Here is a 26299-nt window from a genome sequence, read left to right as displayed (position 1 = left end):
TCTCATCACGCCAACACGGCCCAAACTTTGGCTTTCTCTTCAGCTAATGTAGTCTGTCTTTGTACCACCTGCCCAGAGCCTGCAGATGAACTTTCTTACCAATTATGAGGCAGTTACTAATTTTCTGTTTTCCTTGTTAAATGAATAAATAACAATAGAGACAAACACACACACACACAAATAAATCAAATCCTTACAAAGCTGTAACCCAAGACATCAGATATTGCCCTAAATACGTATGAACAATATCTTTTTCTGTCTCTACTTTTAAATTCAGTCTGATTCAAAGCAAACGTCCAACATCCAGTCAAATGAATTTCAAGTATTTCAGAATTAGAGTAATGAAGTCTATGCAAAACTTTTAATTGTGTGAACCGCTATCTGCTACTGATAGACTTGTGCATTTAGGCCAAACTCTCCTCCCTCGTGTCCTCAGAGATCTCTATGACTAATTCATTATTCTAAGCCTCTTTAAGGTTGGCACTCAAAAGCTGTGTGATCACTGAGAGCAGATACAAAGAATGTGGAACTTTGTTATTCTTAGTCCAATTTACTCTGGATTTACCAATCTGTTTCCCCCCCTCCATTGTGTGAAAATGACATACGCCTCGCTCAGTAATATCATGTGGGAAAGCAAACGCTGGCACTGTTAAATATGAATGGTAAGGGCGGCATTAAACTGCATCCTGAGCCTTGTCAGCCCCCACCTTATCGTTACCCATTAACGGTAGCAGCCAAGACTCAAAGTCACCCCTCCTCATATCCAAGGCTGAAAATAGTCCTGAATAAAAGTGTGAATATTTCACTTCTGTAGTTCTTTGTGAAGAAGTTTACCTCGATTATATCAAAAGGTATGTGTGACACCTTTGTGTGTACAATTACACCAGTTTATTTTTACACTTGCCTTTCTCTAATTAATTACAAATCAAACAGAGTCCAGTGTTCTACTATTCAAAGGGGAAATCAGATTTGCCTGGCCCATGGCATACAACAACTATTAATCTATCTGTGGGGGGTTGATAGGGTTTTAATCAATACCAATGACCCAATGATTACTTTGCCAGCAGCTGAAACTTCTGGCTTCTAAAACAAATGTTCTCATCTGCACCCACAGCCTTTGAACAAACAATCCTTAACCACAAAGTTTCAAACCTCACCTGCTGGATTTTTAACCGATCGGTTAGACAAATACATCGGCTGCATAGGCTGAATTCAGGATTTCAGAAATACTCAGGAGTCCCCCAAATGCATCGCTCCCTCTAATAAACTCTGACCACATATAGATATATATAGAGAAAACAAAATCCGATTATTTCCAAGCATGAAGTTCTTAAGTTTTGGTTTAATCTAAAAATACTGGAACCAGCCTATAAAACACCCATCATGTGTAACTTAAAGAGGATTAAAAAGGACTAATATCATGCTTTCTTCTTCCTACCTGGCGCCTACATCACCCACAATGCAACTCCACCATCAACTGTTCAGTTGAAGATTTAGGTGTGTTATGCTAGTAGTGGCAAATGTAACCTGGACGTCTTTCTAACTCCACCCCCCCAGATTTTTAGTAGTCTTCAACTGACTTGAAGTAATTCATGAGATTTGACGCAGCTCCCTCTGGAGCCACAAAAGGCTTCATACAACTCGTTCACATATGCATTAATACTCCCAAGATCTTTTAACAGACTTTGATGTGCAAAAATGTGAGTTTCCCTTTGGATTGTAGAACATAAACTCCCCCCAGGTTGCTAAAACCCACAAATTCCCAGAGAAGATACAGGAGGACGTGATACTCGATGGCAGCTACAACACCGGCTCAATCTGAGGCTGATGGACATTTTTTGTGGCTGATTTAATTCACCAAATAAGTGCCTTCAGGGCTGCCTCATCAGCATTCAAGGTTCCAAACACGCTGCTAATTATCAACCTCTAAAAGTACAATTTGCATCAATGGGAGTTTTGATGGAACCAGTAATATGGGGTTTTATTCACAGCCTCAGCCTGCACGTCGTCCTCATACAATCTTGATACCTCTGCAGCCGATGAAGAAAATATACTTTTATATACTTTTGAAAATATTCTAGTGTTACATGTTTTGCACACTGATTACACAACATAATCACCAACACTGTTCTGTTGTAGATGCTGCATGTGGAGTTCACGTGGCCCCCGCCATTACGATACAGATTGGAACAATAGTTTTCATATTCAGTTTTCAATTGGTATCTTTTCTAGTAAATTAAATGACAGTGAAATGAATCAAGGTCCATCAGGGACTCACATGTGTTCTGTGTGGCCAGTGTCAACCCCTCTGATGTCAGGCTAAGAGCTGCGTGGACACATCAGATTTAAATTCAGCAGCGATTCCTCGAGCAGAACGTGTAAGCGTGCCAGATGTAAAAATTGAGAGCCAGGGGAAAAAAAGGGATATCACTAATTTAACATAACTGCTTCAGGACAGGTTTAAGTGCTACAAGTTATTTTTTTATTCATCAAAGACAGCGAGTGAGAAATGTTTACTGAAATGTTAGGCTAACATTTTAACATAGGCTAGAATTTTAATCAAACAGTAGCCCGGCCTAAAAGCAAAAACGTGGAGCAGCTCGCAGCTTTCTTCTGCTTTGTGTGGGTTAAATCCTGTTTCATAGGCTTATGGTAAAATGATTATAATGTCTTTTGGACCTAATATTGCATAGCAGAGACTATTATAACAGTCAAGGACTCCTTTTCTCTCAAAGCCGATGTAGCCTAATAAAAGAATTGATTACACTGGGCATTGCACAATCTGGCAGCATGCTTCAGGGTAGGAAAAAAGGGGGTTTTCATACACCAACGAGCACGCTGTAAAAAAAATATATAGACCTAAGTCAAGTCAGGGCAGAAGCTTCAGTTCTATGTGCACCTACAATATTGCAAACCTGCTCACAGGCAGCTTTCGATGCTTTATTCTGAGCTGGTTTAAACAGAGCAGATTTCAGATTGATCTGTACGAGCACAGATGAGTTTCAGTCTGCTTTCATGGAATAGGTTGTGATACTAACAGCGACACAGAGAAGTTTTCCTTCCCCGAGCAGGTAAAATCTGAAACGGACGACGCCGTCCGACTGACCGAGTGCTTCCTTCTCTACGTGTTCTGCCATATTTAGATGGAGCTGAGGGGGATTTTATGGGGTTAACAGCTGAAAATAGTGACTTAAAGTATACTGATGTCCATGAGGTAACGTTTTTAAAAAATGGGTTAGTGTTCCAGCATTCAATTGGAAGTTTAATTAGTAATGATTGGGTGAAAGATGAAGTTCCGTTTGACACAGTTTACATGATATCCTAAATCAATGGCTTGTTAGTGGGAGGTGGAAGTACAAAAACGAATATGAACACTAATATTTTCTATCAAATTTTTGTTCTCTCTGGATTTTAATGCTTAGTGAGTTCCCCCTTGTCAGCAACAATAAGTGTGTTTTGAATTAAACATGACAAAATAACAGAGGCCTGTTTTTGACTGGGATTTTGTACACAACGTGATCACTGAAGTCAGCCAAATCCAGTGCAGTCAATGTTATGGTGGCCTAATTTGTAAAGCATTTGTTTCCCTGTGTTAAAATCAATATGACTAAGATTCGAACTGTATGTTCAGCAGATATGCACGCTCTACTCTCAACAAGTCCTAGACAACATTATTGATTGATTTCAGGGTTATTTTGGAGACAAACTCAACACAATAAAGTGAGGTGTTCCCAGATCGGTTCATTTTCAGAGCTTTGCACACACACCAAAGGACACATAACTAACAATTCAACATATTTCTTTTAAATATTTTCATAGCTTGTGCAATTTCCATTTTTCTAAGAATGCCACAATCATCTGAGATCTGCTCTTAAATTGGACAAATTCCATAAGTCCATGAAAAAAGAAATGCTGAAATGCTGCAGTTCAAAAATAATTAAACTTTCTGAGCAATAATGAAGCAGGCTTTAGTCAAAAAGTGCACTAATTTAAACAGAAATAGTAGGAACAGTTCTGTGAAGTTTGTGAGTGAAGCGTGAAGCAGATGGTGTAACCCAAGGCTAAACACTGAAGCTGTGGGGAATGGCAGCGCTCCAGCAAAATCAGAAATCACAACCAGAAAACGCACCAAACTGCAACGTTTATTTACATCAACCTCAAAAGCCGCAGTGTTCTCTACACACGAACAAACTGTAGTGTACAAAGTGGAAAACCTGTCACTCAGACAGAGAAGACAGGAAACTGCCAGGAGACGTGTGAAATGTTCAGGAGATTAACAAAAGGAGCTGACAGCTACATGGAACATCTTCAGACAGGCCACAGGTAGAAACATTCATCATAAATCACAATAGAAACGCCACGCTCTTTGTTATTACTGCCAGTGTCCATACATCGTGTTTCCCCTAGGATGGAGCTGCGTGCACACAAAGCGTATGTAACGTTAATATCTCTGTGAGGGAATCTGTCAGGTGTCTTTTAGACAGCTTTCACGCGTCACGGTGGTCCTCGCACATAGTACAAGCATTACCTCCCGTCTTTGTGTCAAGATGGATCTTCCAAATGTTGTTCATTTCACAGATGTGTTTCCTTTCGTATTCCTATCAAATGATTGAGTTTGCTGTAACATCACATATGTGAAGCAGGAACTGGGAAATGTTTGGTGTTTTCTCTTGAAAAATTACAAACAATTAATTGATGATCAAAACTATTTCCCATTAATTTTCTGTCAAATTTCCACAAATCAACAAATAATTTCTGCTCTAACTGTACTCATCACTGAGGCTGCATTCATGTCATTTTGGCAGTGCAACACTATAACCATGACAAACTGATGATGATGGACAGTAAAAATATATATATATTGATGCAACAGAGTCAGAGATATCGTCTTTTTTTGTCCAAACCCGGAACCTACATTACCCACACTTCAACTCGGGCTACAGTGGTCTGGTTCTTTCTAACTCGTGGTCCAACTTGTGGTTTGTCGCCTGTAAACAGACTTTGATGTGTAAAAATCAAACTTATTCACAATTCAAACTTATTTTTAGCAAAGAACGTCATATAAATCTGCAACACAGAAAGTATTTACTTATTTAAATAGACTAGTGTTCTCTGAATATAAGTGACACAGTCAGTCTGCAAACAATGAATCCACTGTGTCGACACTTCTACAGCTTGTGATTCTAAAGTGGGAGATACTGGAGCCACATCTCCTGCTTGTAATTATGGACATAGAGACTAGAGGCCAGTCTGCAGCTTGTACTTACAGTAAATCTTACATGACAGTGGAGAATGTCGCCAACTACCTCCATAGGAATGATTGTCAAAGTCAAACACCAAGACTAATCTACAGGAACATGTCGCTTGTTCAAATAGACTTCCACTTCTGCCACGCTGACGATGAGAAGCAGTCTTGAACTTTGAGGACACCAGCCAGACTCCAGTGAACTGCAGCAGGAAAAGCAATCCCACAGCTGAAAACGATATTGTGCTGAGAAAGAATTAAGTGTTGGCCGATCGTAGACGAGGAGGCTGAGGGTGGTTGCCAGACTGGAGCATGCATGTCTGAGTCCTTTAGCAGATTTGTAGCACTGGGAAATCAGTGTGTGTGTGTGGTGGGGGAGAGATACTGCGAGATATGCTGAAAGCTAAAAATCTGGTCATATTTCTTCAGTTTCCACTGCGCTGATCGCAGACAAATCCTTCACAACGGTCCACTGGGAAAGGAGGGCGAACACCTTCGTACCACGTGCTTTATCTGTTTTGACTTGGCTGATCTCTCCAGCTTTTACAGTCTGACAAAGAACACATACTGTGTGGATAAGTAATCTTTAAAAACACCCACAGATTATTATCTCTCATGTCTAAAGCTATCAAAGAAGGCCTTATCACACTTCTGCATCGAGAAACCCAAGAGCCCTGTTTGTATTGCAACAACAAAATATTGAATCATGGCTTTATCATATATATAATCATGACATTAAGCGTCCCTCGCCTACTGTTTAGTACAACTTGGGTCTTATTTTCATAGTTTTGGCCATCACGTCTCTCAGTTGTACTCACTATTAATTGCTGAGGTCTGGGAACACGGTGACATTGCCACAACAAAGTCTGACAGGGTGAGACACATGAGCAGTCAGGCGATCTGACAGGTTGTACACAAGCACACGAGAGGCCGAGCTGCGTGCCTCCCTCCCTTTGGCTGTCGGTGCCTCATTCCAGATGTTGTGGGTCCAGATCTTCGTCCATTCAGCCTCTCCTCTCGTCTCTCTCTCTTTTGTGTGCATGTTTACCTTGTCTCGCTCTCCCTCTGTGTGTTTGTTTCCTCTCTCCTATCTGTGTGAATGGTAGTTCAGCTGTTTCCAGTTATTTGTGCTAAGCTAAGCTAAGCGGCTGTACCCTTATTTAGACAGATGTGTAAGCGTGTAGTATCAGTCTACTCATCTCATCTCACGTTGATTGTGAATGAACTGGGTTAAATTATCCATTCACATCGGTATCTGCAGTACAGTTGATCACATAAGACAACGGGTTTGAACACGGTAAGCGACAGTTTCCCAGCACAGCGAAGGTGACACAGCTTTACAAGCGCTGCTATCACTTCTTCAGACCTTCTGCGGGGTTATACAATCCTGGCCGCAAAGTCCCAAGCAACACAGGGGTCTTGCCCCCCTTGTCGACATGTGTCATCTGCCTTATGTGGCCCTAATGTCCCATAACACTTCCAATGTTCAAATTTGTATTCCATGTAGTCCTCTAAGAGGAATTAACGGGGCCACCTTCAGTGTAACCTTTTCTTCATTCGGAAATCTCATTCTCTTTCAGTGTGTCAGGGGAGACAACTTATTAAGAGAGAGATATATTGCCATTTCATGACAAGACCACCAGAAGTAGAGGAAAAGGATTATACCCTTGTATCACCGGAGAAAGAAAGGAGTGTGCCACAGTGGGTACCATCACATCTAGGTGATAAAACCTGATAAAGGTGTTAAGTAAAGCCCGACTGGTGACAGAGCTAACATCTTTCCCAGAAGGTGTCCAAAGAAGTGGCCATTCCTCTTGAGCAATGACGAAATACACTATTGTGCATCTCAAATCCATTTTACAGGTGTTTTTTCCTACAATGGAAAAGTGGAAACTTGCAGGTAGAAATGTTCCCAAGTCTGACTCACAATACCACTGGCAGCAGAGAAAGCTATTTCAAATCAAAAGGAAACAGTGGAATCTGTGTGCGCGAGGAGCGGCGCATAAGAACGGATTTCATACCAAACATGTGTGATCACCTAATGCTGAGGACAGATTGCTTCCCTGCTGAGCTTAGTTACAGAACTTTAAGACGTCCATGCAATCACCAAAAGTGCTTGTATCCCCTTCTCTCCTTCAGTGAACCAGGAAATCCTTTGCCGCTAAGAACGTATTCTGTGTAAATGTTACGGTTCATTTAGGGCCTGGTGGTATGGACAACAATTTACGGTGTAATTTGGCGATATATGTCACAGTATGTTCGTTTTTCTTAAAATTTCAATGGCAACTATTACTGCACTGTTAACTGTATAATTAGATATATTTCACAGAGTACAGAGGTATTTTAATAACATTTATCGTGCAAAACTGCAATAATAAATAACCTTTTCTTGTCTCTGAAAAACACTTCATGAAATACAATAAAAATCACGCAGTTTTAATATTAGGAGATAGAAAAGACTGCTTGTGTTACTACCTCCTGCAACTACTGTCATCCGACACAATTTGGCAGATTATCATTTTCTGCTCGTTTTAAACCTATAGGCAAAATTCATACCACAGTGCAAATTCATACCGGTGGACTTGTGTGGATTCAGAAACTGTTTAAATATAACCCATGCCTCCCAGAGTTGTCAGGCACATACACAGCTTAACTGTCGCAGATCGAGTGAATAAGTCAGGGGAGGTTTTGTCTCACAAGGTCTCTGAAATAAATGGCAAACGATCGTCTGCTGCTCAGGAAGAAATGGCTGTCTCAAGCCGATCCATGGACCCAAGAACCTATAATGCATGTTATATTTACTGTACTTAATATCTGCTCTATAGAAACAGGGCCTTTTAGTAGATTAAAAACCAAGTGGGGGTATATTCAACTTGGTGAATTGACTTCTATTCTTCTACATGCATGCGTTCATGATTCAAATATTTCAAGATTCTGACAAGAAGGTCTACGAAGAAAAGAGGCAATTCACGGTAAACAAATGGTGTACTCCTTCCAACAAGCCCTGAGGCCCTTGGTAGAGGTCTTGCACATCACGCTACATTTGAAGGATCCAGTGCTTCACAAAAGGTTCCTTTCACCACTGATGAAGGACAACATCCTTAGAATTCACTCCACAACAGCCAAGCAAGAGCTTGGAGCAAAAATACAGCTCCAAACATCGGAGGGAGTCGAGCATAGCTGGGCTTCAAAGACATTTCAGGAACCATTTTTACAATAAAATTTTTTTAAAAATCCAACAATTGTTCCAACAATTAGATACAGAAAATCAATTACAGCACATTGACCGGCACACCTGGACAATCTGTGACTGTAATTAGGCTGCAAGTCTTTCCAGTAACGGCTGCCCTGCTGTTCAGAGAGCACAGATTGGTTTTAGCCTTGAGCCCATCTGTCACTGAGAATTAAAAAAGTTAAACTTGCAAAAGGGTGCCACGTTCCAAACAGGTTTACCATTATCTGATGCCACAAAAAGCTCTTCCCCCTAAAGCGTCGACGGAGAGCTGCTAGCTGAATCTAAAAACCATATGCTTCATGGACGACCAACACAAGCGAAAGTGGCGGGTGCATCAACAACAAACCTTTTGACATCACCACAGTATGGAACAAAACCAGAATAACGAAATCATTCTCATTTGCAGTCGCACAGCGTTGATGCGTGTGGATAAGCAAGTGAGGCCTCTGCTGCGTACAGGGCAGCGCTTTCCATACAAAAAGGACGCAACACAGGAAACCTCTTCAAACACAGCAACAGAGCAAAGGCTCCGTTTCACCACATGTAAATCAATTAGGCCAGAACATGAGAGCTGGTGTGTCACACTGCTGCTTTGTCTGCTCTCTGGCCAGTGTCTACTCTCGGAGATAGGCTGCTGCTGGGAAGGCTGCCAACTACATACAAACCATGACTGGGCAAACGCCGCTCCCCAGCCCGTGCTATGCAGCTGACTGCAGACGCAGCTCTGAGCAATCAGTGGTACTTAATCACTGAATTCGCCGCACCTAGTTCCATGTAACACTGTTAGTCATAATCTATTCAATCCACTTATCCAAGTTAACCACAATTTATTCTTTCAACCTGTCAGTTCCAAGATTTCCCCCTGGAAATTATTCAGCCAAGGTGGTCGAGCACCCAGGTCTCCCGATCAATTCATTAAGTAGATAACTGCCTCAACACCTGTTAAATATGTGATGTTTGCTGTGTGAAATACTGCATCTGCTCTGTCTCCCTGACGGTTAATGATTTTAGAGTTATGATTGCCCAATTAATTGAATAGTCGATCGACAGAACATCAATCAGAAACCATTTCATAATCGATTAATCGTCGAAATCATTTTTCAAGCAGAAATGTCCAGCTTGGGTCCAGCTTCTCAAATGTGAGAAAATCCTGCTTTTTCCCGTCGGTTCGCGTTCAAGCAAATTGAATATATTTTGGGTTTTGGGCAAAACAAGACAAACGATGAAGCAAGAAAATAAAATCAGCAGATTAATCGATAATGAAATAGTAATAATGAATGGATGAATGACCGTTGGTTGCAACTGCTCTGTTTCCCTGAAGGTTAATGTTTTATTTCATCAGTGTATTCATTTTACAGCGGAGGTGTTCTTTGCTTCAGGCCAGGTGTCCCGCCTCCACCGTGAAACACTGCAGGAAACCCCAAGTTTCTCTCAAGCACGTGAGTGGAGATACAGTATTTTATACAGTAGAAACCAAAGTATAGAAAACAGTCAGGAAACAAAAGCTGGCATCAAATGTATAATCAGACTCTAAATTTTGTTAATGTATTTTTTAAATTCGATAGTTCCTGGTTTAACTAAGATGTTTTGACAGACGTACAGTTGCTTGTGTTTAGACACAAAGTTTGGCTTCTTTTGTTAAATGAAAACATCCAACTTTTGGTTAGACCTTAATTCTGATCTAACCTGGGAGGAAACATGGAGGTATCATAGCACAATGAGCAACCGGAAAACTCCTCATACGCTCTTATCTGCAAACATGCCTCGCTGAAGTGTCCTTGAGCGAAAAGCTTAATCCCTATCAGCCCCAGGAATGCTGCTCTGCACCTGACCTCTGACCTTCATGTGGAGGGGGAGAAAAAAAAAAAAAGGTGTACTTCCCCCTGGGCATCAATGAAGCATCACTAAACTGACGTAGTTGCTGCAGCCCTGCCTTAGCTTATATGCAGAGTGACCGATCACGGTGGCATCTTGATAACAAATCCCTGAGAGGCTTTTCATCGACTCTGCAGGAAAACTTGTTTACGACATTACGCGTGAGCCAATATATGTGAAAATATGAATTCGAGGCGAGAAGAATGAGGAATAATAGATTCATTACAGAACTGTATTTTCCCCAGAGCAGCCTTAAAGTGCATGATATTGCTGTTTCACACCTGGGGATTTGTCTTCTTAGCTGTTCATCCAGCAAGTCTACTGCATTTCTCTTGAGGTATTCTTACAAATTGTTTATTTAGCATATGAGTGTGACAAGGAGTGAGTGGTTTAAACTGCTAGGCTGAGTGCAGCGAGGCTTCTGCGTTTGACTATGTGTGTGTGTGGAACTTGAGGTCTCCGAGGCCAAGAGCCTCTGAAGCCATCCTCGGAGGCAGCCGGCCATGCGCCAAATCTGTTACTGCAATTACTTTTGACAGCAGCGCCTTCATTGTCCGGGAAGGTGGGTATCCCTGTGCTAAGCAACGCTGACCACAGGCGTTAGTGGGATTTGTGTAGGCAGAGTATTGCAGCACACTCGCTTCATAGCCTTGGTGAAGCCATCAAGGAGAGTATATTCTTTAGTGCACACGTAGGCGTTTCTTTTGTGTGGTAATGAAATTGAGGCAAGACTTAGTGAAAATGAGTAGGAGAGGGGGAGATATTGTGTGGAATGCCTGAAAGGATGCAAGGGATGGTTCTGCAGTAAATATTATTCTTTTAAAAAAAAAGAAAAAAAAAAGAAGAATTGCACTCTGCCACAGTGCAGCTTACTTCGGTGCTAGATTCAATCCTGCTAAAGTCTAAATTTGAGCGCCTATAAATGGGGCTCCAAATGAATAAACTGAGACTCAGTTTGCCTCTCAGCAGTGCACTTAATCCATGCATTGCAATGTCACACTCTGCTTACTGCTGGAAACAGTGCCGTGTCGCTGCTGCTGCTGCTGCTGCTGCTGCAGCATCAATAAAAAAGGAGTTTGATATTAACGGAGGATTAGCGTTTTGGAGTCCAACTAGTTCACTGGGACATGTCAGGAAATCATCTTGGGGATGTTTGATTTGGATTTCGTACACTTTGCTGTGCAGACGTCAGTCTATGTAGGACAAACTATAGGTTTATCTGTTGTGTAAGAGCCCCCCCACTATGAAAGAGACGCCACACACACAAAAAAAAGAAATCAGACAGTTAATGTTGTGGTTCTCATGTGAGTCTTTCCGCTCTTATTTTATCCCCCTGCAAAATTCTCACATTATTTATATTACTTCTCGTGTGCCTGTGCTGCTCGATGGTATGACTGTGATTATGGCCAACTGATGGTATTTATATCTGCTACTGTGAATATTTGAATTACATGTAGTGTAGATTCCTGTATCACTCCTGTAGTAACTTACAGTGTGCCTGCGATTCTCAGTGTTGAACTTACAGTAATCTTAACAGCAAAAACACACCAAAAGTACGATAACATCCCTGCAGGGGTTCGAGCCTTCGCTGAGACATTTGTAGAGGCTCTTCTAAAATGTGTAACAGGATTTGGTCTGGGTGTGTGTGTGTGTGTGTGTGTGTGTGTGTGTGTGTGTGTGTGTGTGTGTGTGTGTCCACCTTCCAAAACGACCAATCAGAACAGCAGCACCCTCTGCAATTGCATGTTGCAGAAATGTGGCACCATCACTTTTCTATGCAACACAATTATGATCCTGAAAGCCCTCTGAAGGGGGGGGGGGGGGGTGGAGGAGAGGAGAGGAGAAGAGGTGGGGGGGGGGGGGTTCACTCACCATATGAAAGCGCCGCCACACAGATGAGGAGAGTCCATCTGCAATCCCGTACACCTGACATGGTAGAAATCCCAGCAGGCGGATGTTAAATCCCAGTTGTTCCAGTGGCCGATGGTGGATAAATAAACCTCTCTGCAGGTGTTAGCCTCCACACGGTGCTGTTGCAGTTCTTCCGAGGGTCTTAAGTTGGATAATGCGCAATAGATAGCCCGTATATGTATCTGCGCGAGTATTTGAGCGTGTGTGTGTGTGAGAGAGAGACAGCGTGTGTGATGTCTTCAAAATGGAATTGTCCAGCTCCAGTCTTCAGTGTCTTTGCGAGCAGCAGACCTCAGGCCGGCCAGACCGCGTCTTCTCCGGGCAATCAGAGAGCGGTTTCTGCCCACATGGGAGAAGAAAGTTAAAAGTATCCAGCTCCGAATTGGACAACTGGGGAGGGAGAGAAACCCAGTGTTCCTGAAACGGACCAAAGTCCTTGCGCGAAACCCGATAAATGCCACCCCCCCTCAAAAAAAAAAAATTCATAAATCAATGGACATCAGTGGAGAGATGACGCGCGCGCCGGCTGAAAGCCCAGGAATCCTGCGTGTCTCCCCCAAAAGGAGACTAGTGGAACCAGCAAGCGGCAGAGAACGAGCTGCAGAACGTGACTGTGTGATTAGTCATTCTCCAATTAACCGTCCCAAAACCACACTCCTCGCGCACATCACGGAGAGAAGGGCGAGAAAAAAGAAAAGGCACCCGCCGGATCGGCCGCGCTCCGGTTCAGCTTCACTGACTTCTCGGGTTTCATTGAAAATCCGAGAGAAGAAGGTGGGAACACATTCTGAGCCGCAAACGGTGAAACTGCACCCTGAAAACACGCGCACACACACACACACACACACACACACACGCACAAACCCGCTTTTCCCTTCAGGTTTCCAGGAGTTCGCCTACCGCAGCGTGTCGCGACAGTCACTCAGCGGGGAACATGCGGGGAACATGCGGGGAACATGAGAGGAACCCAGACATCCGGAGAACTCCTGCTACTTTCTTATCCCCTTTTACTTTGAGAGCCGGAGCGGAGCATCGTCCGTGCTGCTTACCGGGAGTCTGAAACACAGCCAAGTCCGACGAACTCCCCGTTTTTGTGTTTTAATCCCGGTTTTTCTGCCTCAACCGCACCTGTCGGAGGTGTTTCCGCCGGGGACGGAGCTCACTGGGCCGCTGTCCTCACCGCAGCTGTCTCGGTCCGGTTTTTAACTCCGCTCCAAACTCAACGTGTTCACCTTAAAACGTCCAGAGCCGCAGCTCGCGCCCGTGAAGCCAGCTGCAAAGTAAAAAAAACATATCCGGTAGTAATTTTCAAAATAAAATAAGATAAATGTTAACTTTTGTAGTTTTTAAAATTTTATTTGGAGGAATTCAACGTGAAGTTAATATTATATTCAGCTACATGATTAGAAAATGACGTTGTATTGTCTATGCTACATAATATAGATAATTATAATGTAAATAGCAGAATTATCAGAAATTATATATTATTATGCTAATGTTGATAATTATTATCATCATTGTTATTATTATAAATTAATTTTACACACTACTCTCCGTAAATGCTGAACAAATAGCTTAATACACAGAGGATTACAAGCACAGATGATGCAGTGAAAATATTAAAACCAGACCAAAGCATGAGTTTGAGCAGAAATGGAAAAGATAATACTGATTGTAAATTCAAGATGGATCCCTAACAATCCCTAATTTATGGTAACTAATAGCATCCACGTCCACATCCACATCCACTCCTTAAACCTAATTCAAAATGTGCGTGTTCAAAATTTATACACGTTTATTTTAGGCCTCGGCTGAAGTTCCTCCAGACCTCTGGATTACTTTCAGTCTTAATATCAGACTATTACCCTTCTTGTAAATGATTAAGGTTGTATGCTTTTATTTCAAAGGCAAAAGGGCCAACGTCCGGTCTAGTCCATGTTAGGTCTGGTGAACTTGACGTAGCTCACGCAGGGCATCGCGGACAAAAATTAATCACGTGAGAGTGACTTACCCGCCTCCTCATCATCAGAGAGGAAAATGTCCTGCCGAGGAAAGCGTCTTCAGCCCTGCCTAGTCATGGCTTCACTTGGGTCCCGTCAGGCAGACCGGCTTTTATTTTGGTTTGGAGGCAACAAGAGTGAACACACACTCAGAATCTGTCTCTTAGTCACAGCATCAGGACATTAAGAGAGAGTTTTGCTTCAGAGCTTCCTCACAGCTAACAGGTGCAACTTGTGTGCCTGTCCCCTTGTACTGGACATGCTGGCTCACTGGTGCACCTGAATGGAACAGAGCCATCATGAATCTATATATTTTTTCATGGGATTTTGGATGATTGTAAGTAAAGTTAAAAGCAAATATTAGGCTATAAACAAACTACAGCACGGTCGCATTACTTGGACGTCACCACCTCTAAGCTTAACTTTGAAGAGAATATAGACAGATGTAGATATAGAGACAGATAGATATAGAGTATCAACACAACACACAACAATAAAAGCTCCAAAATTCACAAGTGAGCTGTTTACTGACATATTTTATGTTGCAGAACAAAATGTTAAAAGCTTGTGTGAAGCACAAACCTCATTTCAGGCATGTAACCAGAAACCCCATGACTTTGAGACATGTGAACCGGAAGTGCTAATGCTAAGTAATTTCTGGGGTTTGAACTCTTGCAGCACTCTTATTTGTTGCACCTACGCTGTCTCTATTATGCAAGGTCAAATGCCTGCCATTAGAAGGGTCTATTATGAGGTTAAATAAGCAGGCTAATAAGTTAATTATCTAACATAAAGCCCTTTTCACACATGGAATATATAATGTGGGATTACAAAAGTGTCCATGATGTAAATTTTTTCCTTAATGGCTTTATTCATTCATGACCGGACCATCATGTACGTGAGAGGGAGCGGAGACACTAATTGAAAACAGAAGAGAATGGAAAAATAATATTAAAATGTAGTTTTTGCCGATCATCATTTATCAGACAGTGAATTCTGCTTGTTTTGTAACGGACAGTGGTCAGTAGCACGCCAGCATTAGCCTACTCTCCTGTGACACTGTGGACACTGTGCAGCAGCTCAACAGTAGGCCGCTGTAGAAGAAGAAAACTGCAGGAAAAGCTTCACATCACGTTTCTTTGGTAAAACCTTTATAATGGTAAAAGAGCTCCAGTGGTTTAGGGATTAAGACACCAACCAGGTCCATCTAGGGACCTTTTTTGCGTCACTATCTCTTTCATTTCCTGCCATCTCTCCAGTGGAGCTATCTAATAATGGCATAAAATGCCCCAAAATGTGATTTAAAACAATCTTTGGTTGGCTGCATATCTCTATCTATAAATACGCTTGTTATCTGTGTTTTGGAAGAGGAAGTGACGCCACAGACCAATGAGCCAATCATCAACAAGGAGTAGACCTTTTCCACAGCAGACATTTTGACTCGTCATAGCAGGAGAAGCACAGGTACCAGGTACAAGCTCTGTACCAGTAAGCCATGACAGTGAGCCAGCATGCACATTGGCAGGGTCCTGAAACTAGTAAAGCTAAATTGATTGCAGCCCAATTGATATGATTAATCACACCTGTGGTTTTCCGCCATTAAAAAGGTTTGTTGAGCACAAAGAGTATCGTGAGTTTGCGTAACATCCACGCAGCAACTTAAATGTGACTTTGACACTTCCTCAGACCTGAGACCAACGTGTGAAACTGTGCAAACGCATTTAAGTAACAAGGTGCACGTCTGAAAGGGGCTTAGGTCTTTGTTTGTTTCAAAGTTTTACGTAAAAGTTAAAGCTTTAGGAGATGTTTGATGCTGGGCACAAAGAGCTAGTCATGATCATTCTTAACCTTCATTTGCTGCTTTATGTGGCAGGCTAGTTAACAATGCAGCAAAGCACAGAAAAAAGTGGACAACCCCATGCATGTCAAGTGGTTTTAAATATTCAATTCCTTCCTTGTTGCCTGTTTGTAATGCAGAAAGATGCAGAGCTCATTGTCTTTTTTTAAATAACCTCGTGCAGGAGGAGGCTAACTGGCACAGTAATTCCCACCATGCCCAAAAACTTAACAAGAGCAGCTTTCTACACTTTAGCAGCTAATTTATCAAGACCACTTATGCAAAACAAGTCACTTGCAATTTTCCAGTTAGAACACCTGAGCCGCAGCGCAGCAGCAGCAGGCTGTGGTTCCCCACTGCACCAGCCAGCGGCCGCGGGCTCCACTGTTGCGGGTATGACATGACTGTTAATGGTCCGTTAATGCATTTGACTTTGTAATCTATCTTTTTATCCTCTGACATTTAAAAAAAAAAAAAAGACTTGCTGTCAAAAGGAGAACTTATTTCTTCAAATATTGTGCCTTTTGAAGAAATAAGGGTCTCTCATGGCGATAAATTAGGATGTGTTTCCTCGTGGGAATTTAATGCCACCTGCAAATACACGTGAAAATTAAACAGTGAAGGCTTTTCGTTTAAATCAAATGTTCCCCTGTTGTTGCACCCGTCCATTGTCACATCTCTAATACATTCATTTGGTCAAATGTGCTAACAGATTCTCCTGCCAAGTGCGTGCCACATTTCCATGTGAGAAATGCTTTTGATCGCATCACATTTGTCCCTTTTGACGCAGCCTAATGGATTAACATCACAGCTTGTTGCACTGAACACTACGTGGTATTACTGGATGCTGTCGTTTGATGCTGACGCTCGTGTGTTAGCCATCGCGTTGTCACTTTGGCAATATTTTCTATGCTCATGCAGCTGTTTGACACATCTTTGTCTTTCTGTTGTCAACGACGTAACGCAGCTTCTGTTTGATGTTCTGGATCTTGAATAAAAACATTATTTTCCATCCTAAATACGTTTTTTTTTCCATTATGACGTTATGTCTCTTTTTCGTACCCTTATTGGTGGCAGTTTGAATTGTAATTTCACAGACAAATGATTTCTCTTCACACATGAATCTCTAACTTTCACTCTTCTGTGTTATCATGTTTGGTTCATGAGGTATGATACAAAACACATAATTCAGTAATGGTGGAAAATAAAATTGCCGCTTTTTCTGCCACCAGGCGTTTTTGCGATGGCTCCATTTCTGAAAATGTTCTGGGCCCCAAACTGTACAAGTGTGTAACGGCCGTGTGTGTGTTTCCATGGACTGTTTGTCCCGGTTTCTTGTTCTGCCCAGGTGTTGTACATTGTGATTACCCAATGAGGTGCACCCGGCCTGGACCTGGAAGGAGTACTTAACGATCCTAACCAGCCTCAGGAGGGAGAGGCTTCTGGCATGGGATTGTTGGGATTGTTGGGATTGCTGCCTCTCTCTGTGGCTTTTGTCTTGTAGGTTGTCTTTTATTTAGTGTCTTGCCTGTTTGTACATATTTATGTCATAAATCCCATGGCTTTGGTTGTTTTTAAAGGTGTCTCACTGTGGTAGATTGGGTCGGTGGTGGGGTGAACAAGGTGAACATATCACCTGGACTATTGTTTCCAAACTTAAACTTTGATTGTTGCTGGTTTAGTGATTTTAACATTTTGTTTTTGCAAACTCTAAGGACACGAAAGGGCATCGCACTGGTCATTTGAAACAGCTGTGTGCTGCAGTCACAGCAGCACGATGTTGAGGGGAAGTTTCTGTGTAAAACGCACTACTTAGTTTATGTGCAGTCGAGGCACATGGCTACATGCTTTAAGGCACATAAAAGTAGTGTTTAGTTTTAAATGCTGCAGATGCTCCAGCAACATAATTGCCTTCAACCATGCTTTCACTGTGTAATCAAAAACCTAATGATGTGAGAACTAAATACTTTTCTGAATTTATGACTTAGCTCTGCTTATATTCATCACATATATCATGCGATTGCTGTCTTTACCAGTATGCAAGTTATGGTGCATCTACCGTTTTAACTATCTTAGAGCTGATGGAGAATAAATTGGGTGTAGGTGAAAACAGCACCAGTTCCCCAACAGTGTGTGGCCAATGACCCAATGTCCACACTATGAGCAATTATCTAGTCAGGAAAGAGACGGTATTATTATTTCTTTGCTTTCCTTTCAATGTGTTTTAGTTTTGTCGATGCCTGCTTAGTGTGAAACGGATGAGAAATAGATGGCTGCCGTTCAAACCGTCCCTGGACTCTGTAACTTTGCTCTGGGAGAATATCCACGGAGCTGAGTTCACATGATGATTGTGAGCTTCAGTAAATCCGTAAATAGTCTGGATATATTTACTAGTGACATTTATAATCTGCTAAATGAATGCTTTCCAGTCAACATGACACAAAGTACCTCAAACACGTTGCTGTCTGAGCTTCATTTGAATCTGAATATGTTAATGAAACCCGTACACATTTTCTAATCTGGCATCCACATCCTCTCTGGTATTTTCTGCCATCTTGTGTCTTTTTTTGCCAATAAAGTAAATCAAGTAAGTATGATCATTCTGTAGAGTTATCTAGCTATCATCTCCATAAAAATGAACTATCCATCCTCTGCTGTCAAATGTGTTTATATACCAAAGTTGAAATTACTGTCACTTCGGGCACAAAACCTGGAAGAATATCGGTCTGCTTTTGCTTGCAGCATCTGAAAATAATGGCTCTGCTTTGCACAATGGTTGAAATAAAGTAAGTAATTAATGTTTTTTGCTATAATGGAACAATGTTTATCTTAAAGTTTAAATCAATATTTCTATATATCTGTTGCTCATAGTGACAAACTCACAGATAATTAGCACTTGATGCTCCCCTCAGCTGTGTGGAGCTTGTTAGCGTTTTTTAAAGTAGATGTTTTGATCTTACAGCACGCAGACCACTCTCACTCTCACCACTCTCAGAAAGCAGACAGACAGCGTTAGCATCTAGCTGGTGAACACAGTGGAGCATTTAGCAGCTAAAGAGCCAGAACTCCCTCAGGAGTTGGTGGAGAGCAAATAGAGCTAAAAGAAGGTTTAATATTGGACTTACATTAATCAGGTGGCACAATTAAATGTGCAACTCAACATCAGAGATAATATGTTGTGTTTACAACTTGTTGCACTGCCCCCAAGAAGCCAAAAATGTTCTCTTTTACTGGCACAGTGCAACATTTAATGTCACATTACCACCACAAACGTAATCAATAAACGTAATCTCACTCTGCTGTGAGCAGCATCGTGTATCGCCCCCTGTATCTGTGCCATGACTGTGTTTTTATGCTTGTGTATACAGACTAGATCAAGATGGCGCCGCAGATGGCTGCCTCGGTCTGTCGGAGCGCATTGTTTTGCCTTGTTTTGTTTGTAAACAGTGTTTTTTGTTTTGGTTCACGGAGCTCTTTCACCAGAGAAGAGCTCATGCTCACTGCACTGTTTGTTACTTATCTTATTTTTATTTTTATTCTTATTTCACCTTTTATATTCTACTTATTTGTTATCAAAACAATAGCACCTTCAGACCACAGCAAATTCCTTGTAATGTATGTTATTTGCCAATAAACAGTTTCTGATTCTGATTCTGATCAAAACGCTGCTTTACAGTGCCTCTGGTGGTCAAAAACTGCGGAGGATATCCTTAAAAATGAATTTAAGGGCACAAATATTTGAAGACGTGCACTGCTTCCGACGACTTGCCCCATATGTATGCAAGTTCCTCTTACATATCTCACAGACGTCTCTAACCTCTGGAGAGTTCTACTGGCGAAGAGGAACAAGTAGACATATGTAAGTGCACAGCAGGAATCTTTCCAGACAATTAAAGCAGAATGAAAGTCCCCAAGAGATCACTGTGGGCAAGAGCTAAAACTGAGGTTTCAGCAGATTTGTTCTCCTACAGGCATGGAGCCGTTCTTATCCAGCAACAGGAAGATATCCAACAGACACCAAGCTTGAGTTTGAGCTGAGAACAACAAAAAAGAAGAACAAAAATGTGCAGAGATGGAAAGACAGAGCCTTGCAGCCTCGTGCACCTGTGAGAGACAGCTCTTATCTGGTGGGTCTGCCATTCACACTGGAGACAGATCACAAACCACTGGTGGCTCTGCTCAAGTGAAAGGCGTTAGATATGTTTCCATCTCTGGCTCATCAAATTTCACTTTTAAGGTGGCACATAAAGTGCTGGTCACAGCTGATGTGCTCTCAAACTGCCCGACAAGGAGCAATACTTTGAGATGAAGATGCAGTTTTTTCCTGATTGCATTCTGGCACAGAGTTACCTGCTCCCCCACTAAAGCTGCACCAGATAAAGAAGAACCTGCATGAAAGGTGATATAATTGTGCAGAAACAAGAGGAGCTGCAGAATCGGTCGTTCTGTCATGACCTCCTTTGAAAGCAGAAAAGACAAACCAAAGGTAAACAGGATATATTTTCATAAATCATGAACATTAGGGAAATCCCTATCAGGACTAGTCAAATACAATGTTACTTTATTTAAATATTCTTCAGCACTTTCTCTTGTCATAACATCACTCCATGTTTTCCATGTCGCTTTTTGAAAAATACAAAGCTAAAAGGTAACGTAAATATACGTTTAAAGGCTGAATTGCAATCACATAAAAAAAAGAGCAACTGCAGTCACTTTGCAAGTCAGATGAAAGTGCGATCACATCAGTCCGGTCCATCATCACTGAGCCTCTTCTGCACTGCACAGCCTTTCAAAACAGGCTCGCAGGCTTGATGCTGCCACTCTCAGTCATGTTTAATGTTGGGCTTAGATCTGAGCTTTGTTTTTCAATGAGGCAACAGCAGAAAACCCCCCCTCACAGTGACAGGATGTGGCAAAGGGTCTTTGAATGGGTTATCCCTCTCTACAGCAAGCCAGATTACACTCAGCGTCTGAGATGTAAACCTCAGGCTCGGGGTGGAGTTAGAATGACGTCATCTCAACAAACGTCTCCGCCTCAGGTGAGCTGAAATCAGCAGGTGCGGCCTCACAACCAATCATAATGCTTTTTGAGAAGTAGTTTTGAAAATGCTGTCAGGGAAGAGGCATGTTCTTTAAGACACGGAGCCACAAATGCACTCAGATGATCAAAATAAACAACATTCTCGTGTTTGCTCTGCAGCTGCAGATTTTATTCTTCAGCTGTGTAAAAATGGTGCTGATATTCGTCGGTTTCATCAGAAAATGGACTATTTCCAAAATTGCTGCCAGTTTCATCCACATGAAACAACACAGCTAAGTCAACATCTCCCATTTTCACACAAAGTGCAGAGAACAGTCACAATTTCAGAGGTCCTGTTTTATGAAATTGCAACAGGTTTGAAATAAGATAAATAATCTACAGCCACGCCAGCAGCTCCACGAGTTTGTGCTTCAGCTTGAAAAGTGCTATAGAAATAAAATGATTATTATTAATACTTACAGGCGCAGCAGTGAGCTAAAAGCTAACATCAGCGTGCTAACATCCTCACAATGACCGTGCTTACATGCAAGTATTTGTTATTGTACTTGTTAACCACTATAACTCCTCCTGTGAGTCATCCACAAGTGGAGTTATTTGTAGTTTTTTTACATTTGATTCATTGAGAATCAAAGTGAGATTCCTGGTCCTGGTATTCTTTGACTTTTCTCTTCAAGTGCTTTTCCTTTTGATGTTTTTGGGTGGAGGGGTTCCCGTCCATCTTGTACTTCACAGGAAATCTTGCTGAGTCTTGGTCGCATCGTGTGAAAGCACAATTCATCCTACATGAAGCTGGTAAATTCAACATTAGTTCTGCTTCACATTATTTCCACTGGTCATGCACGCCCACACACTGGGGTCGTGGCACAGTTCGAGCACCACGGCCATACCTCGGTTCCTCTATAGGAGGCCTCGTGCACGGAAGGAGATTAGTGATTGCGGAGAGTTAAAAGGCAAAGCTGCGAGAGAAACAGGTGGTTTCACACCCGCAGCTGCTTGAGTCATTACAGCGACCAATGAGATCCTGACTGACATGTTCGTGTCATAAGTCGTATGTGGATTAATTTGCTCATTATTTTCAAAATAGGAGAAGCCTTCCACACATCTACAAAGCATCTTTTTGAAGGGCTGAAATCTACATTCGACACAGATAATGGCCTTCACTGTCATCTGTGACTTTCAGCATGTGATGAGCATCCCTGCTACCTTTTCATGCAATAAACTTCTTTGTCGCTAGTCATTTCGATTTTTAATTGACAATCTTTTACTATTTAACACATTTTTCTTGGCAGCGCTAGATGATATTACGCCTCTTTAATCGAGCTGAAAACATAATGTCACCAGCTGTCTGCGGTTCAATGAGCAGATTTGTGCTATTAAAGGAGATTGTGGTGAAGCACAACATAAGTGAAGGAGTCAGTAAACTTGTTTTTCATTTGTGCATGAAGGAATTACTGACAATTTAATGTTGCACTTCAGGCTGCTCTAGAAAATATGTTTGTAATCTTATTGCTGAGAGTAGCAATAACTGCAGAACTTTATTAAAGGCCACTTATCAAGTGGTGAATCCAATGTTTGGTCACTCTCAAGAACAAAATGAAAAGTTCTTGATTTTCTCCACAGAGACAAATGCTAAGATGTGGATGCACACATACTGCACATCCCAAACAGTAAGGGAAGGAGTTAACATGTGAGAAATTTCTCTGAATATCCCTTAAAACACATCTCATCTCTAAATACATCCCATTTTCTCTAATTCTGCAAACTGAAAGGCCTCTGTTTACCAAAAAACACTGGGACTGGGCTGGACGAGTCTTCTCTCTCAACAGGATCCGACATCCAGCTAATAAGGTAATAAAGGCTGTGAAGAGCACTTTGGGAGTTTAAGGGATGGGAGAGGAGGTCCGTTAGGAAGCCGAGTTCGCTAAAAGCCTTACTGAAGTCCACTTTGTGAAGTAAACACTTCTAATCTGGGTCAGACCATTTCTGGCACAAATGGATGAGTAATGTATCGTAAAGGCAGAATACTGTCCCCTATATTTGGCCTTTTCCAAGTCTCCCTTTATAGGTGTGTTATAGGGAAGGCCATTTGTGACCTCGGCACTCGGGCACATACGCAAACCTCAGGGACAAAGTCACAAGGTACCTTTTATGCTTTACCCAACAGCGACATGCATCAAAGGTATTTTCATGATCACTCAGATGTCTACCGTCTGCCTGGAACGATAAAATGCTTTTCTTCTTCACTGGCAGATATGCCGCAACCCAATCCAGAGTTAAGACTTTCATGAAAGACTTGTCTTTACCAGACATTGTACATTGTCTCACATTGGAGACTCTCTCCGTACTCCGTAGTTTACACATAAAACAAAGATTAGAGTTTAGGTAAAATATCCTTATCATGCTAATACTGAAAGTGCCCAGGATGCAGGGCTTTAGAGACACCCAACCATCCCGGACAAACTATCACACCACCATCTTTACACGACAGCACTGACATTATTACGTTTCATCAGACAGAAGAAACTCTACAACAAATAGCCCTCTCTGTCCTCGCCCCAAGAATTGTTTCAAATTGCTCAGTTTTCATGCCAGAAACAATGTGTTGTTACGGTCATAGCTTGTCCTTTGTCATTTTTGTCTTCATTTGTCATTTTGGATTGTTTGCCAAGCTTCAAGAAGGCGAGTGTTACCTAATATGAGCCTGTCAGAGGGCCGACGCCAGGGGAGTAGAGATATGCCGTGATGGACAATATAATAACCCTCATCTCTGAAGTATAATTTTACTAGTACTACCTGTGCCAAGACAGTATTACAATACAGAATGTAATCAATGTAATTTTCTTACACTGATCTCGAAATGCTTCTGGGACCTTCAGCTGTAGCATTAGCATCCTAGCGACCCACCATCCTCCTCAATCACAGCACCTGTTTCGCCGTCCCAGCGCGGTCGAGGTCATGCAGCTGTTTTTGTTTTCTGGATCCATCCACTATTAACGCTTTAAAGTTATTAGCAAAGGTTGCTACGAGCCAGAGCGATTCCCACCAGCTCTTATCCTCGCTGTCGTGGCAAACACACATTCAGTTTGGCAGTTTTACATTTTAAGCACCAGCTGGAAGGGCAAATTAAAAACATGCTGCTTATCTACACAAAGTTAGTAATATGATAGGCTAAAAATACTGTGACTGGTTTGTTGAAATGTTTCATCATGCTGAACTAACTCGCATATTCATGACCTTTCATTCACCGCATGGACTGTGCAAAACAACACTAATGTGCTCTGACTGTCTGATGCGTTGTACTGCAGGAAATTAATTCCCAAGAAAACAATATGTGAAAAATAACCTGCTTGGTCACATTAGCAGTTGTCTCAGTCTCATTTCACGTTGCCTGGACGCTGGAGAAAGGATCAGCGTCTCTGGCTCACTTTGTGTCCATTCCTTCCAGGCTTAACTTCTCAACTTTAGCAGCTGGTCTGGTCTTTGCTAGTGACTGTGATCTATGTAGAAGTCATTTCAGACACAAACACACTGTACTTTACTTTCCCTGTCAAGAATTTGTTATTTCCATGACCAGACCCAGTTTTAAAAATGGCTGGATTAGGGAGAATAAATGATCTGCCCATGATTGACATCAACCCCCACTGATACCCCTATCAATGGAGGTTGATGTCAATCACTGCCCCCCCCATCCCCTTTGAAACAGCACAAACAGTTATGTAACTGAGAGAAGACTCCAGACCAACGTCCTTTTAGAGGAAACTGATGTTCTTGTCTGGGAACTGCTTAGTCACAAGGCATGAATATACAGTGCTGAACGTGAGGTTTTTATTCATATTTTTGGTCCTGTATATTCATGCCTTTGGGTGTTGAATATATGAATCCTCTTTTAATTTGAATTTACATTTTTGGAGAGACTGAAATCCCTGTCCGATGTCTCCTGTGTGTAATGATTCGCACCAGGAGTTTCATTTTAGAATAACAACCTGTACTTACAGCTAACCTTGTTGTACAATAAAATGTGTTTATAAAAAAGGTGTCATTCAAGACTGCATTCAGTTTGCAAATTGCTGCATTTATGTTGTTTATGTCTACGCAATAATGTCACTATTGCTAAACCCTGCGAGACAGTCTGAAGCTGTTTAAGCTGCAAAAAATGACAAGTCCTCATAATAATCCTGTTTACAAGACTAGAGGAATTATTCTGACTGTCCAGAGGTAATTCAGGAAATGATGGAGTCCTTCAACGTGTAGAGTTTGAACTCTGAATTTCTGCCTGCAGCATACCCTTTGAGCCAGCTCCACCTGCCAATACTACATCTGATATGGCTTATGTAATTGTTGTAGTCACAGACAGCATGTTCTCATCGGCTAAATGGAACTTCTTCTGTTACATATTTTCTTTCATAGATCTCCTCAGATGTGTTTTCAATAGTTACAGGCAGGCTTGCTATTCTTCTCTTTAGGTGACATAGTTTGTTGGTCACGTTCACTGTTTTATGCATTTATTCATCAAACCAGGAGATTCTGTGTCCCCAGTAATCCCAAGAACTGACTTTCAGATCCATTTCAATGTTAAATATCTCCAAATCTTCTCCAGCTTAGCAGAAAGTCTGAGAATGCTCTTTTGGATCCCCAGCCTATCATAACGAAACACTGGAAATGTATTATAATATTTTACCTTCTATACCTCCATCGAATCAGTTAGAGTTTTGTATCATTAATGACTTAGATAAGACTTTATTATCATGTGTTTTTTTTATGTAAAATCTTAAACAGTAGAGGAGGAAGTATTCAGATCCTTTACTTAAGTACTAATACCACATTGTAAAAATACTCCGTTACAAGCATTAAAAGTATTATCAGGAAAATTCAGTGAGAAATGCCGTCATGTAAAAAGAAGTCAATAGTTTCGTCCTTAAATTGATTGATTGTTTGGTTTGTAAAAACAGTGAGAAATGCCGTCACGATTACCCAGAACCTAAAGCGACTCCTTCACAGTGCTTCTTTTGACCAACCAACAGTCTAAATTATTAAACATAAAATTACATAATTAAAAGGGAAAGCAACAAATAATCACATTTCAGACGTTGGACCCATGAAATTTTTTTGTAGGAAAAATTACTAAAACGATTATCAAAAAAATTGGTCGTCAAAC

This window comes from Enoplosus armatus, chromosome 13 (assembly GCF_043641665.1).
Source record: "Enoplosus armatus isolate fEnoArm2 chromosome 13, fEnoArm2.hap1, whole genome shotgun sequence".
Lineage (NCBI taxonomy): Eukaryota > Metazoa > Chordata > Actinopteri > Centrarchiformes > Enoplosidae > Enoplosus > Enoplosus armatus.
This window is presented reverse-complemented; position numbering follows the sequence as displayed.